The 16,058-nt window shown below is 45.0% G+C and overlaps 1 protein-coding gene across 1 annotated transcript in view; it reads left to right on the forward strand.

Annotated features, from left to right (window-relative positions):
* csmd2 (CUB and Sushi multiple domains 2) overlaps nucleotides 1-16,058 on the forward strand; it is a 1,720,603-nt gene that overhangs the window by 598,427 nt on the left and 1,106,118 nt on the right. The gene's annotated exons all lie outside the window — the stretch shown is intronic.

The following is a 16,058-nucleotide window of genomic DNA, read 5'->3' on the forward strand; positions in this document are numbered from 1 at the left end:
ATTACGGGGAGACAAACAGAAATGGACGAGGCAGGAACTTTAACTTAGAAATTTCACTTAATTTCCAGTATTGTCATGTTTATTTATTCTGTCATGAAAATGTTTTTGATGGCAATTTATAAACTATAACATGTGAATCTGCAAGAAAATTATTGTAAATAAAATACATAATGCGGAGAAAACTGCAAAAGTCAATACACATTCCAACATTTAAGACGCGAGTCATATCAGGTGCTGTCCATTGGTTGAGTGTAAGTAATACGTTTCGACATGAGAATGATAAAGGGAAATATGGTCTTTATATCCTGGGGGTTACTATTGACCAAAAACTGAACTGTGGCTATAAGAGCCGGTCAGAGGCGGGGGCCACAATTTTCCAGCCACGCTGAGTCTGGTACAGATTGTGCTAATCTGGGAAAATTGCATAAGGGCCCAAAGGTGGATTTTACACCTGGTGCCAAATGATTTCTGATCTTCCTGGTTCCCTGTCTACTGGCGCAAAACAGATCCTGCCCAGAGGCTGATTAGCATGAGACAAACATGATTTCAACCTCATTAGTGAGTTTGGCATGCAATCATTCCCCTCTCCGAAAAGTTCCCCTGCCCCAGCAACAAGTCACACGGGAGCAAATAGGTACGGGCTCCTTAAATTGTGAACGGCACTATGGATTTGAGGCTGAGTGTGGAGGTGAGAACCTCCCAGCATCAACCACTTGGATGCAAATGGTCAAATCAGCCATGGTATGGTGTGGGGTGAGAGGTCTCCAATGCACAGGGGTCTGAGGTGGAGGGGGAGGGAGATTTATGGGGTGGCATGTCCACAAGTTGTGGCCCACTGCTGGGTTGGGGCTCAACTGACGAGGACCCACAGGATGGAGGACAGGCAGTGGCAAGAGTCCGGTATACCAGGAGGACCAGGGAGACCCTGACTGCTGCCAGATGCTCCAATAAGGTTTCCAGCAAGTCAAGCTCCCACCGAGGAGGACCTGCAACCCTGCACCCCCACCCCCTCGAAGTTCAAAAAATCCTGTCCACCCTTCTAACCCCCTTGCCGACCCTTCCAGGAACCCAATCCATACCCCCTAGAAAATAGCCTTTCTCCCTTCCTCCCATCATTGACATCATGCCAGGGTGTTGGGCCTGTGTTGGCTGTGTCAGCGAGTGACTTGTCAAGGCAGGAGGGTGATGACAACTTATTGTGTGGCAAGCTGTGATGCTGCCGACGTCTGAACTACTGACTTCAGTTCTGTTGACTGAACACAGGCTCATGGTCAAGTGAGGGTCGGGAACAAAATCTGTTGGTCTCATGGGTGAGGCCTTAGGGTTCAGTGCGTGTCAGGGCTGCAATTCTGGGATGTCTTTGACCATGGGTCCCCATGGCACTCACTGTTAGGATTTCTTGGCGGGTGTTGGTAGAAGATTTTGAGTATAGATGGGGAGATAAAATCCCTTTTGGGAAACCAGACAAAGATGGAGGAGTTGTGCCTTTGAGGTGCAATTTTCTTTAATATTGATTACTTACAGTACTAATTATCCAAATCCTGACTACAGTGTCTGCCTTCACTTCTGCTCTCTTGGTGCTTCTAAATCCTCTTAATCTTGTGTGGCTTCGTTCTACCTCTAGGTGACTGTCCAGGATGCACATCAAAGGGAGAGGCTGTGTTCCGTGTTCCGTGGCCTTTGGTGCCCTTGGCGGGCGTCCTCTGTGTAATTGACCAAGATGTCATGGACAAAGGGAATGTAAATAGTGGTTATAAAGGCTGAGGATTGTACTGATAGCACCCATTAGGAGATCAGAATCTGTAAATAGCAGAACAAAGGTACAGAATGTCAAAGATCAACCTGAGGAAAGTGGCAGATGGCCCTCATGATGTGAGTGATGGGGAAGGGAAAATAACCCACTGGGGTTGACAGGGCTTTCAGCTGTGCCCAACCCATCTCTCACACCACTACTCTCACCCCCTCACCTCCCTCCCAGAGCCAGGATAGAGTTCCCCTTGCCCTCACTTTTCACCCCATTGGCCCCCACGTTCAAAAGATCGTACTCTGCCATTTCCATCAACTCGAGCATAATGCCATGACCAATCGCACCTTCCCCTTACTCCCCCGTCAGTATTCTGATGGGACCATTTCCTCTGGGATGCCCTGGTCCACTGTTCTGGAACACCAAACATCTGACCGCCATCCACAGCACCTTCCCATGCAATTGTAGAAGGTGCAAGACCTGCCCTTCACTTCCTTCCTGCTCACCATCCCAAACATACTTTTCAGATGCACGTGCAACTCCTCCTCATGCATTTGCTGTCCCCAATGTGCTTTTCTCTACATCAGAGACACCAGACGCAGACTGGGCGACCGCTTTGCTGAGCACCTTTGGTCCATCCACAAGCAGGACTCGGACCTTTCTGTCACTTGCCATTTCAACACACCATCCACACACATCTTGTCCACGTGTCTGTCCTTGGCCTTTTTTATTTATTTGTGTCACAAGTTGGCTGACATTAACACTGCAATGAGGTTACTGTGAAAATCCCCCGGTCACCACACTCCAGTGCCTGTTCATGTACACAGAGGGGGAATTTAGCAGAGCCAATGCACCTAACCAGCAGGTCTTTCGGACTGTGGGAGGAAACCGGAGCACCCAGAGGAAACCCACACAGACAGAGAACATGCAAACTTCACACAGATAGTGACCCGAATCCGGAATTGAACCCGCGTCCCTGGTGCTGTGAGGCAGCAGTGCAAACCATTGTGCCAGTGCACAGTAGTTAGCAATGTTCGAGAAAACCCCCAATGCAAACTGGAGGAACAGCCCCTGATCTTCTGACTGGGCACTTCACAGCCTGACTGAAGACAACTTCAACAACTTCAGAGCATAAACTTTCCCCTCCACCTTCACCCTATTTTTTATTTATTTTATTTATTTTTCATCTTGCGAACAATTTTTATTACTTAATATTCTTGTATTTTTAAAATTTTAATTTATTCCACTGTCTCATTTGCCCACTTCCAAATTTCACTTCCCATCTTGCCCCTCTCCTCCCATCCACCTCACTATAGGGCCACCTGTTCCTATCCTCAGGTTGGCCTTGGCGCACTTTTCCAGCATTTTCTGTTTTTGTTTCAGATTCCAGTTTCTGCAGCACTTGCCTTTTATCATTGCATTATTGAGTTTATTCTACGTACTTCGTACTCTGTGACGGTTGAGACTCAATCCTTTCTCAAAGTTATTCATTTCCTACAGTGTTATTTAATTCCAAGTGAAATGAGTGGTCTCTGTCTGCATTACTCAGCCATCTTTTCACTTTTGTTAAAATCTAGTGTGTGTAACCTGTCAGTCTTCTCCATTTAAAACAAGTTGAGCTTTTAAGAGCATTTCTTCATCCATTTTGCATTGTGTTTGCATTTCAGCTCAAAGTACTGGTTGCAACTTTTAGTTGCATTAGGAGCTGTGCTTTTTCATGTGTGTTCAACTTCCTTGACCTTGGCAGGACAGTATTAAGTGGTGGCAGAAATGTGCAGCCATGTGGAGTGAGACTTATTGTTTGGTTCATGTGAAGAAGCCAGACAAAGTGCTGCCTTTTTTACCATGCAGAGAGGCAGAATGAGGAGAGGTGGCAGTTTGCAGTAGGAACGCAGTGAGGCATTTCCTGACAAAGTGAGGGAACGGGTGAAAGCCACATTTTTGACTGCCTCTTTGAATGTGTTGAAGTCCAAAGCCGTCACATTTATTTATATGATCTATGTCCATGAAGCCAATGAATATGAACTTGCAAAATGAAGGTTGACCCCTAACCAAGGGCTGCTTTGATCTAATTTTGATGTATTGAATATGTCAGAACCAGACTGAACTTTAGTTCAAAAATAGGCTCAGAACTGCTGATCTCCATACGCCAGGGGATGTGCTGAGGACCCCTCTGAAGTCCCCATGCATTGATTATGTTGCCTTGGGCTTTTTGACTTATGATGAACAATTTTTCTCTGTCTGGAACCCTCCAAAATTCTGAGTTAGAGACGGAGTCTTTAGGTGGTTCCGACACACTGAGCAGAATAATTACCAGAACAAGTTAGAAGGACTGAAATTAGTTTTAACTCATGGGTAACTTCTTATTGATCTCTGGACTCCGCACTGGATCCCCTGATGACCACCCATCCCCTGACCTGATGACCATTCCACTGGATCCCTCAAATCTTCCCTGAACCACCAATAACACCTTGGACCTGGCTATCCCTGTGACTGAATGCCACCCAGTGACCAACCAAACTCCTCACCTACTTAACTGCTATCCTACACATTCAGCCATCTTCCTGCTACCCTACTTATCCGCTAGTCCCAAGCTACTGTCCTGGTTACCCACTCACCAGCCATCCAAATCTCTCACTTACCTGTCCCCTACTTTCATGTCTGTGTAGCACCCAACTCCACATCCAAATCCCGAGCACCTCACCCACTTATCTGCCACCACACTATTCCCTCACTCACCCAGCTGGCACATTATTCCTTCACCCACTCCCCTTACACACTTACTACCTCTCTGTAGCTTCTTAAAGTGATTTCGGGACCTTTAAGCTCTCCACTTACTGCAAAATGGCAACTGATGATGTAGAATGAGGGCATGGCTTGGATTCCCCCAGCAACCCTGCATTCAACACAAAGCACTCCAAGGGCAGGTACGCTTTGCATTTCTGTGGAGACTCAGTTCAGACATCCAGGTGAGAAATGTGAAGCTCTGATGAAAAGTTAGTAAGAAGGAGTGGGGAGACAATCCGACAGTGACTGCCACAAAAAGAACTGCATTCAGTCAAGTATGTCATGAAAAGCAAGCCAGATTGTTGGCTTCATTTTAATGGAGTATTTATCAAGCTTCCTTCCACACATAAGGCAAAGTACAGATGGCACACCTTCTGGCATGATTCAATATTGATTAGCAAATGTACTCTCCTGCAACCAGACACTGTGTCTGTTATGAACTGACAACGCAAACCCTTAAAGAATAGTTGGTCCAGACTTGAAATTTGTAACATTGGGCCAGATTTTCCAGTGGGAGGACAGTAAACAGTCAGCCAGCATTTACCACATGCTTTGCTGCGGTCAGTGCTTGCATAGAGAGCTGAATATCAGAGCTCCAAGTTTTTGTATTTTTCCACAGGATGTAGATCGCTGGCTTGACGAGCATTTGTTGCCCATGTCTAATTACCCTCGGGAAGGTGGTGATGAGCTGCCACCTTGAAATGCTGCAGCCCGTGTGATATAGGTATACCCATAGTGCTGATAGGAAAGAAGTTGCAGGATTCTAACCCAGTAACAATGAAAGAACAGTGATATGGTTCCAAGTCACAATTGTGTGTGGCTTGGAGGGCAACTTGCTGGTGGTGGTGGTGTTATGCTGTCCTTGTTCTGAGATATGTTAGCAGTCATGGGTTTGGAAGGTGCTGTCTAAGGAGCCTTGGCGAGTTGTTGCTGTGCATCTTATGAATGGTACACACATTGTTGCCACTGCACATGGAATCCTACAATGTAGGAGGAGACCATTTGGCCCATCAAGTCTGCACAACCACAATCCCACTCAGGCCCTTTTCACAATAACCCCATGCATTTACCCTAGCTAGTCCCCCTGACAATGAGGACCAATTTAGCATGGCCAATCCACCTAACCTGCACACCTTTGGACTATGGGAGGAAACCGGAGCACCCAGAGGAAACCCACGTAGACATGGGGAGAATGTGCAAGCTCCACACAGTCACCAGAGGCCGGAATTGGACCTGGGTCCCTGGCACTGTGAGGCAGCAGTGCTAACCATTATGCCACTGTACTGCCCATCAGCGGTGTAATGTTGAAGATGGTGGATGGGGTGCCAATATGGTGGACTGCTTTATGCTTCACAGTGTTGAACTTCTCGAGTACTGATAGAGATGCATTCATCCAGGCAGGTGGAGAATATTCCATCACACTCCTGACTTGTGTCCTGAAGGTGCTTTAAGAGTCAGGAGGGAAGTTACTCTCTGGAGAACTCTCAGCCTCTAATCTGTGTTTTTGGCCATGGCATTCTTTTGGATGTTTCATTTCACTTTCTGGTCAATGGTGACCCCCATTATGTTGATAGTAGGGATTTAGCAATGATATTGCCATTGAATGGCAAGGGGAAATGGTTGGGCTCTAATTTGTTCAAGATGGTCATTTCAGGCACTCGTGTGGCACAAATGTTACTTGCCGCTTGTCAGCCGAAGCCTGAATGTTGTCCAATTGGGCACAGACTATCTATATTATTCAGGCCCCCTCTCAAGGAAGAAGCAGAGAGCCCTCAGACCCTCCTGGTTGCGGATGGAGGTGAAGAGGGATTGGGCATCCGTTGTGAGGAGCAGGCAGTTAGGGCCCGGGAACTGGAAATTGTGGTTATTATAGAGGGTGTCAGAGGAATCAGGAATGTAGGTGGAAAAAGACTGGACAAAGGGAGACAAGGTGGAGTCAAGATGGGATGAAATGAGTTCTAAGAGGCTGGAATGGGGTAATTCAATGGCCAGAAATCTACCACCTCGCCCGCCGTGGGCACAGGCCCGACAGTAGAAATCTCCATTGACTTGGGTGGGAATTTCTGGTCTCTCCTGAGCAAGGCTGTAAAATCCCACCCAATGGGTCTAGCAGGGCAGGCATGTTTGTGGATTTTGGGAAGCAATTGTTTCTCTGGTCGTTTACCACATCACCTCTGGAGATCTTCCCACCACAGCCTTCAACCACATGGTCCCCCAACACTACAAAGTTCACTTTTACCTCCTTCCCAAGAGGCTGAGATGGAACATCCACTTCTAGCTGAAGAGTTTGAAAATGCTTCTGCCTTATCTTTCTGGGGCTCGCTTTTCATGGAGGAGCCAGATATTAGTGGAACCTCGCCTTCCGCTGAATTGTTTGTCTACTGCAATTCATGAGTCTGCGGGGCAGGACTGCAGATCTTAAATGTGATCTGTTGATTGTGAAATTGTGTAGCTTTATCTGTCACATGCTGCTGATTCTGTTTGACAAGTAGTCTTATGTTGGAATCTCATCAGGTTGACATCTGATTTTTCGGCAAGTCCTCCTACACTCTTCTTTGAATCAAGGTTGATCCCTGAGCTTTGTGGTAATGGAAGAGTAGGGTACATGCTGGGCCATGAGGTTACATATCGTGATTGTTTTCAATGTTGCTGCTGCTGATGGCTCCCAGTGCCTCATGGATGCCTGGTTGTGAATTGTCAGATCTGTTCAAAATCTATCCCATTTAATGTGGTGGTAGTGCCACATAACATGATGGAAGGTACCTTCAGTGTGGAGATGAACTTTGATTCGCAAGGACTGTGTGGTGGTCATTCCTACCCAAACTGTCCAGGACTGCTGCATCTGCGAGACATAGATTGATGTGGTCAAGTATGTTTTCTCCTCATGTTCATCCCCTCACCACCTGCTGCACACCCATCTAGAGTGATGTCTTTTAGGACACAGCTAGCTTGGTCAGTAGTTGTGTCATCAAGCTACTCTTTGTAATGGACATTGAATTCCCTCACCCAAAGAATATTTGGTGCCCTTGCCTTTCTTAGTGCTTCCCCCTAGGTGATGTCTAAGTACTAATTCACCAACGGGGAGAGGTATGTGGGAAGCAGCAGGTAATTTCCTTGTCTGTATTTGATCTGATGCCATATGAATTCATGGGGTCTGGAGTTGATATTGAAGACTCTTAGAGCAATTCCCTCCTGACTCCATGCCATTTGTGCATCCGTCCTGTTGGTGGGACAAGATACACTGAGGGATAATAGTTTCTTGGATAATATCTGCAAGCATGATTATTTCAGGCTGTTGCTTGACTAGTTTTGAAGTGGGGGGTGCAGTTCTCCCAATTTTGTTGCAAGCTCTTAGATATTCATAAGGAGCACATTGCAGTGTTGACAGGGTGAGGTTTGCTGCTGCTGTTATTGTTGCTGCCGATGCCTGGGTCAATGCCAGCTAATCCATCAGTTTCATTCCTTCTCCAAACTTTATCATGATTTTGATACAAGTGAGTGGCTTGATAAACCAGTGCAGGGGCATTAAGAAACAATCAAGTTGCTATGGGTCTGAAGTCATGTGTAGGCCATACCAGGCAAAGATGACACACTTATTTGCCTTTTTTCTTTATCCATTGGTGGAACATGAGTGTTGTTGTCTGACTAGCACTTATTGCCCATCCCTAGCCCCCTTGAACTAAGTGTCTTGCTCGGCCATTTGAGAGGGCAGTTGAGAATCAACTACATTGCTGTGGCTGTGGAGTCACATGTAGGCCAGACCAGGTAAGAGCCGCAGATTTCGTTCACTGAAGGACATGAGTGAACCAGATGGGTTTTTCCGACAATCGACAATGGTTTCATGGTCATTAATAGGTTCTTAATTCCAGATATTTGTTATTGAATTCAAATTTTATGATCTGCCTTGGCGAATTCAAACCCAGGTGCCCAGAATGTTTTGTGCAATAGTTATAGAATCTTACGGTGCAGTAGGAGGCCATTCAGCCCATCTGCATAATCCCACTCCTGCCCTATCCCCATAACCTTTACCCTAGCTAGTCCCCCTGACATTAAGGAGAAATACAGCATGGCTAATCCACCTAACCTGCACACCTTTGAACTGTTGGAGGAAACCAGAGCACCCAGAGGAAACCCACACAGACACGGGAATGTGCAAACTCCACTCAGACAATGGCCCAAGCCAGGAATTGAACCTGGGTCCCTGGCGCTGAGAAGCAGCAGTGCTAACCACTGTGCCACCAATACATTCAAGTGGGGAGGGAGCTTCAGGTCACCCAGCTTTTCAAAAAGTACAGAATCTCACTTTTTTTTTGTAGATTGTGCCTTTAGTTACCAAAATGGCTTTATTGAACACTCCAGTGGGCAATGTCTGCTGTAACGTATTTCACAAAAATCATTGCGAAGATTTTGGTCAACTGGGGGATTAGTTTTTGCAGGCTTACAAAATGTATTTAAATAAAGATCAGTAGAAATTTCTTGATGCTGAACAGGATAAATAAAAAAATGCCAATTAAACAGACAGGAAAATAGCAGATGGATTTTAATGTAGATGCACAGATGTTGAAGCAGGAAGCAAAGCATGTTGTCATGGTCACATTTATACACAGATGATGGGCTGGGCAATGGCAGATAACTGCAAAATATTTAAGGAGGATTTTGTCCCAGGCTAACTAACGTGGGGCAGCATGATGGCACAGTGGTGAGCACTGCTGCCTCAGTGCAAGGGACCCAGGTTCAATTCCGACCTCGGGTCACTGTCTGTGTGTTGTCTGCACATTCTCCCCGTGTCTGCATGGGCTTCCTCCAGGTGCTCTAATTTACTCCCACAGTCCAAAGATGTGCCGGTTAGGTTGATTGGCCATGCTAAATTAATCTTAGTGTCAGAGGGATTAGCAGGATAAATGTGTGGGTTTGGGCGAATAGGGCCTGGGTGGGATTGTGGTTGGTATAAATTTGATGGGCTGAATGGCCTCCTCCTGTACTGGAGGGATTTGGTGAACATTATTTTTTTAAAAAGGTAATTGACAAATCAACATATTATACAGCCAGGGGAAATTAGGACATGACTGGCAGATATGGTGTGCTCAATCACCAAGGCAATCTGACATAATGTATACTAGCATTGCAAACCCAGCCAGATGTGAAATGAAGCCATAAATGGTCAGGAAAAGCCCCTGTGCAATAATCTTACATCTACCTTATTGGACCAGTGGATCTTTGCCAGATCCAGCGCCATATGCCAGATGGCCTGCTCACCTGCTCCCTTATTGTGAGTTCTTTAGCAAAGGTAAAAGAAGAAAGACTGAGATGTAGTAATTTGCTGGTATTTACTCATCAATGCCAAAACGCTATCAACTCGGTGTATTGGAAAAAGTCATGGTTTGAAGCAACTGGCCACAACAAACAGTGATCAATGTGAAAGGGTTGTAATGCACCTAAATTCACCATGAAGACATCTGACACTAAATCAAAGGCAGTTATTCTATCCTTCTGTCAATTACTGATCAGTGCATTGTGTATTGTGAACTGCAGTGTTCTAGTGAACCCCAATGTAAACTGGAGAAACAGCACCTCAACTTCCAGTTGGGCACTTTACTGCCTTCCGGAATTAACTTTCAAGTTCAACCACTTCAGAACATGAACCCTCCCTTCCACCTTCACTCCATTTCCATTTATTTTATTTCATTTCTTCTTTTCATCTTGATCATCCATTTTTATCACTTTTCATTCTTTGTTCTATTTTTCCACTTCTCCAATCTTACTCTCCACCTTGTCTCCAAACCTCCAACCCCCCTCTTCAGGGCAACTGCTCCATTCCTCAGATAGCCCCTTCCAGTACCTCGCTTCTGTTTTTAACATATCCTAGTGGATACTTAATGGATACTTTTGACACCTTTCTTAGCCTTCATCATCATTTACAGTTCCTTTGTCCAATTCAGCCCACCCCTCCCCGCCCCACACCAACAATATAAATCTTGTCTGATTTAATTTGTCCTCAGCTCTGACAAAGGGTCATCCAGAGTCGTAATGTTGGCTCTATTCTCTCTCTACAGATGTTTTTAAAGTTTATTTATTAGTGTAGTAGGCTTACAGTAACACTGCAGTGAAGTTACTGTGAAAATCCCCTAGTCGCCACACTCCAGAGCCTGTTTGGGAGGTAGAATTTAGCATAGCCAATACACCTAACCAGCACATCTTTTGGATTGTGGGAAGGAGCCGGAGCACTCGAAGGAAATCCATGCAAACACTGGGAGAATGTGTCGGCTCTGCATAGACAGCGACCCAAGCTGGCAATTGAACTTAGGTCCCTGGCGTTGTGAGGCAGCAATTCTAAACACTGTGCTGTCAGACCTGCTGAGATTTTCCAGCATTTTCTGTTTTCATTTCAGATTCCAACATCCTCAGTATTTTACTAGTATCACAAGTTATTGTTTCCGGGTTCCAGACTCAACCCTGGGAGAGGTCAGACTGTCGGGTTTGGGATTTTCATCCAAGCATCCCTTTAATTGGCCTGGGGATGGGTGTCCTGTCCAATTAAGGGCAGTGGGTGGGCCCTCAAAGCTGGAGAGACAGTCAGAAGTTTTCCATCTTGAGTGGAGCAATAGACTATATGGTAAGTAACAGAGAGAGTATCAATGTGGAAGGACCGTCTCACCTGTGACTAAGGTGCTGGGGAAAGAGAGTTGGTGGGGAGGTGATGGTATGGTTTAAAGGGTGACATGTGGCTGATCTCTTACGCTTCCTGGCAATTAGGGCCTCTATGTCTGTCTGGAGCACTGGCCTGACCTTCTGACTCCTGCTGTGTGCCTGCCTCCAGATACCTAAACTGTTCTTCAAGGAGAACATTCCATTATCTTCCTTTAACTGAAGTCAGCAAGGCTTTTAACAAGCCTAATTGGCTAGCTGCCATGCTCTGAATACTCTAACTTGGCCAGTGTCAGGACTGATACTGGGAAATGCTGACCATGCCAATGTTTTCTGACCAAGTCCACCTTAGTTCTATTCCCCAGCAGGCCTTGAAATTCCTGCCCAAACTTACTCACATGTAAGATCAAGGGTTAATATAGAAACAGGAGAAGGCCATTCAGCCCATTCATTTGATCATAACTGATAATCAAATTCATGATTCCACTCTTTCCCCCCCGTCCCCTCCCCCTATATTCTTTGATGCCTTTAGCCCCAAGAGCTATATTTAATTTCTTCTTGAAATCACACAATATTATGGCCTCAGCTCCTTTCTGCGAGGGTGAATTCGACTCTCTGGGTGAAGACATTTCTCCTTATCTCAGTCCTAAAAGGTTTACTTACTCCTTATCCTTAAACTATGACCTTAGTTCTGGACTCCCTCACCATTGGGAACATTCTTTCTGAATCTACTCTGAGTAACTCTATTAGACTTCTATAAGTTTCTCGCATGATCCCCTCTGACTCTTCTAAACTCCAATCAATGTAATCCGAACCGACTCAGTCTCCCCTCATATGACATTTCTGGGGAGGCGATGCCCTCGTGGTATTATTACTCGACTATTAATCCAGAAACCCAGGTCATGTTCAGAGGACATAGGTTCGAATCCCACCATGGCAGACGGTAGAATTTGAATTTAATGTTCAAAAAATCCGGAATAAGTGTCTATCGATGATCATGAAACATTGTTGATTGTCAGAAAAATCCATCTGGTTCACTAACGTCCTTTGAGGAAGGAAATCTGCCATTGTTATCTGATCTGGCTGACGTTTATGGTAAGTAACAGAGAGGGCATCAATATGGAAGTACCCTCTCACCTGTGACTAAGGTGCTGGGGGAGGAGAGTGAGGGGAAGGTGGTGGTGTGGTTTAAAGGGTGACATGTGGCTGATCTCTTATGCATCCTGGCAATTCGGACCTCTATGTCTGTCTGGAGCACTGGCCTGACCCTCTGACTCCTGCTGTGTGCCTGCCTCCAGATACTTAAACTGTTCTTCGAGGAGAACATTCCATTATCTTCCTTTAACTGAAGTCAACAAGGCTTTTAACAAGCCTAATTGGCTACCTGCCATGCTCTGAATACTCTAACTTTGGCCAATATCAGGACTGATTACCTTAGTTCTATTCCCCAGCAGGGCTTGAAATTCCTGCCCTTAGAAGTTATTCACGTGTAAGATCAAGGGTTAATATAGAAACATAGAAAATAGAAGCTCCAGAGCCACAGCAATGTGGTTGACTCTCAAGTGCTCTCTGAAATGGCCTAGCAAGCGACTCAGTTGTAACAATTGCTAAAAAGTCTCAACAAAGACATGAAACTGTGGCAGACCACCTGGCATCGACTTCGGCACTGGAAAAGACACTGGCAAAACAAACAGATATATCACCGTTCCATTGCAGCCGCTGGATCAAAATCCTGGAATTCCCTCTCTAACAGCATTGTGGGTCAACCCACAGAATGTGACTGCAGCGATTCAAGAAGGCAGCTCACCACCACCTTCTCAAGGGCAACTAGGGATGGGCAATAGATGCTGGCCAGCCAGTGGTGCCCATGTCCCTCAAGTGAATAAAAAATTTTAATATTCTGACATGCGAATTTAAAACTTTGGTTAGCTGTCTTTGAAGATTGAAATATTAAATTGATGCCCTGGATAGCTTTCCAAACCTAACAAAGATGCTTGTTTTATAGGGACGTGTAAGGAAATCCTCACAATCAGTGTAATCTGATCATATCCATCCATATATACAACCCTAAGTTTTGGAAGGAAATCCAAGTATCCTTTAGAGGACTTGGAGTGGACAAATGAGGAACTTTTCCTTGCCCCAGTGAATGTACTTTCGCCTGTTTATGTTGCATTGATTTGTATTTTTTTGCATTATTTTGGTGACAAATGATTTAACATATTAAGTTTATTTATTAGTGTCACAAGTAGGCTTGGATGAACACTGCAATGAAGTTAATGTGAAAATCCTCTAGTCACCACACTCTGGTGCCTGTTGAGGTACACTGAGGGAGAATTTAGCATAGCCCAAATGAACCTAACCAGCATGTCTTTGGGAAGAAACCCACGCAGATACAGGGAGAATGTGCAGACTACACAGACAGTCACCCAAGCTGGGAATCGAACCCAGGTCCTTCGCGTTATGAGGCAACAGTGCTAACCACTGTGCCACCATGCTGCTAATGATGTCATTAGTCGAGATGGTATACTCGTGGACCAGTGCTCTGACAATTAACAAATGCAATAGATAGTATTTTGGGACAGCTGAATTCTCTTGACCTCAATCGGCACCGGAATATAGCGACTAGATGATTTTCACAGTAACTTCATTGCAGTGTCAACGTAAGCTAGTTGTGACACTGATAAGTAAAGTTAACTATATTGGCTGAAGAACTTGGGACATAAGTATTAAAGTGTTTGTGAACAGGAGGAGGAATACATCTGTTTAAATTCTAGACTTTCTTGAGTTTAAAATCTCAACCATCTGTATGAAGGGAGGACAAAGATTTAACATTCCGGGTTTTGTACCGCCTTGCAGCCAGTTCAAGATAGACAAAGTGCTGGCCCTCTTCCTGCCCCCAATCAAATAGTAAATTATGCCAGAAAATACAGAATAGGGCAGGAAGGATAGTTCTTGTAGGATCTTTGAATTTGAATGCATATTTCTGAAAGCTTTAAAAGAAAAAACATGAAGCTGGTCGCTGTAGTGACAAGTCTATGTAAATATCACCACAAATGTGCTTAAAATCGCTCTATAATCCTTCAGCTAATGTCGTAGCTAGTTGTAGCTCGGAAGTAGCAGCATTAGTTTTATTACGCCTTTCAGCAATGAGCATTTATGAGTATTTTCAGTCTTTAGTGTTGACAGGGAGAATGTCTTGGTAAGCAATTGGAAAAGGAAATCTTCTGCCCAATCTGAGGATAGCAGACTTTGGTGTGACAACAGAATTTAAAAGTCACTGGCCTCTGTGTTATTGCTAGGTCGTGTTGTCTTGAGAGTGAATGTAATGAAACCTTGAGTGTGTAATTCAGTCGAAGTTTAATTTGAGAATTGTCAGCAAAACCCCCAAGATTACATAATATTTGCTGGGTGGTGAGGTTCTTTTTGCTGTAAGTTTTTTGAACGTGTTGATACACTGAAATGGTGAAAAATGACAGTCTGTGGGTGAAATTTTCCAGTTGTACATGCCAGTGGGATTTTCTGATCCTGCTGCAGTGGTCAGAGATTTGGCTGATCGCCAAATTCTCTGTCCTCGCTCCCAGCGACGGCAGAATGTGAATGGCTGGAAAACTTCCGGCCTTTGACTTTAAAATGCTCTGATGCAAAGTGGTTTTGATGCTGAATGAAGTTAGTTCCTTTAAAACTTGATTTATTAGTGCCACAAGTCGACTTACATTAATGTTGCTGTGAAGTTGCTCTGAAAATTCCCCGAGTCACCACAGTCCTGTTCTGGTGCACTGAGGGAGAATTTAGCATGGCCAGTGCATCTAACCTGCACTTCTTTCAGGTTGTGGGAGGAAACCCACACATACATGGGGAGAAAGTGCAAACTCCACACGCAACTCATGGTAGATTAGTACAAAAGGTGAAGTCACATGGGATCAGAGGAGGGTTGGCAAGATGGAAACAGAACCGGTTTGGCCATAGAAGACATGGGATAGCACTAGATGGGTGCTTTTCTGAATAGAAGGCTGTGACTTGCAGTGTTCCACAGCGATCAATTCTGGGACCTTTGTCCTTCATCGTATATATAGATGATTGAGGAAAATGTAGCTGACTCTAAGGGGCAATTTAGCTTGGCCAAACCACTTAACTTTCACATCTTTGGACTGTGGGAGGACAGGAGAAAACCCACACGGACACGGGGAGAATATGCAGACTCCACACAGACAATAACCCAACCCAGGTCCCTGGTGCTGTGAGGCAGCGCTGCTAACCATCGTGCCATCATTCCAAGCCATAATGCCTTGCTCCTATCCTTTCTGCCAAGCTGCTTGTATGATTTATAGGCTTTCTCCAAACAGAAGTCAGCACACTATTGTTTCGCACCTGTTGGGTCTTGTAGGTTATTTATCTGTATTGTTTCAGGTGGAGATGTGCATTTGGCTAACAATATGACCGCGGTTTTGCTCGTGCTGTCCAAACTGTAAATTGTAGAAAACTAAAGCCGGAGATGATGAACCCTTCACTGAGACATGTTCCACCACTGAACCAGACTGAACAAGCCTGTTCTCCAACTGTCAGGCTCCTGGATGCACACTCGCTCAGCTACACTGCCAGGAGAGAAGCACTTTCGAATTAAACCTCGTCCCATCCATGCAGAAATCTTCTGAAACTGAGCACTTGTTGATCAGCTTGAAATAATCTTGCTGAAAACTCAACTGACAACTTGCGAACACCCGACTGACAAGGAAGACCTGTGACCTGCCCAACCACTTTGTCACAGGTTCTAGTGCCCCAACATCGCTGACTCAATGAGCGAAATGGATACATCTGCAATAAATTGTGACAGATGGAGATAGATGGAATTACAAAGAATTTTATCAGCCTTTCCAGCTAATGA

Source organism: Carcharhinus amblyrhynchos, chromosome 24 (genome assembly GCF_965287045.1).
Source record: "Carcharhinus amblyrhynchos chromosome 24, sCarAmb.v2.hapA, whole genome shotgun sequence".
Classification (NCBI taxonomy): domain Eukaryota; kingdom Metazoa; phylum Chordata; class Chondrichthyes; order Carcharhiniformes; family Carcharhinidae; genus Carcharhinus; species Carcharhinus amblyrhynchos.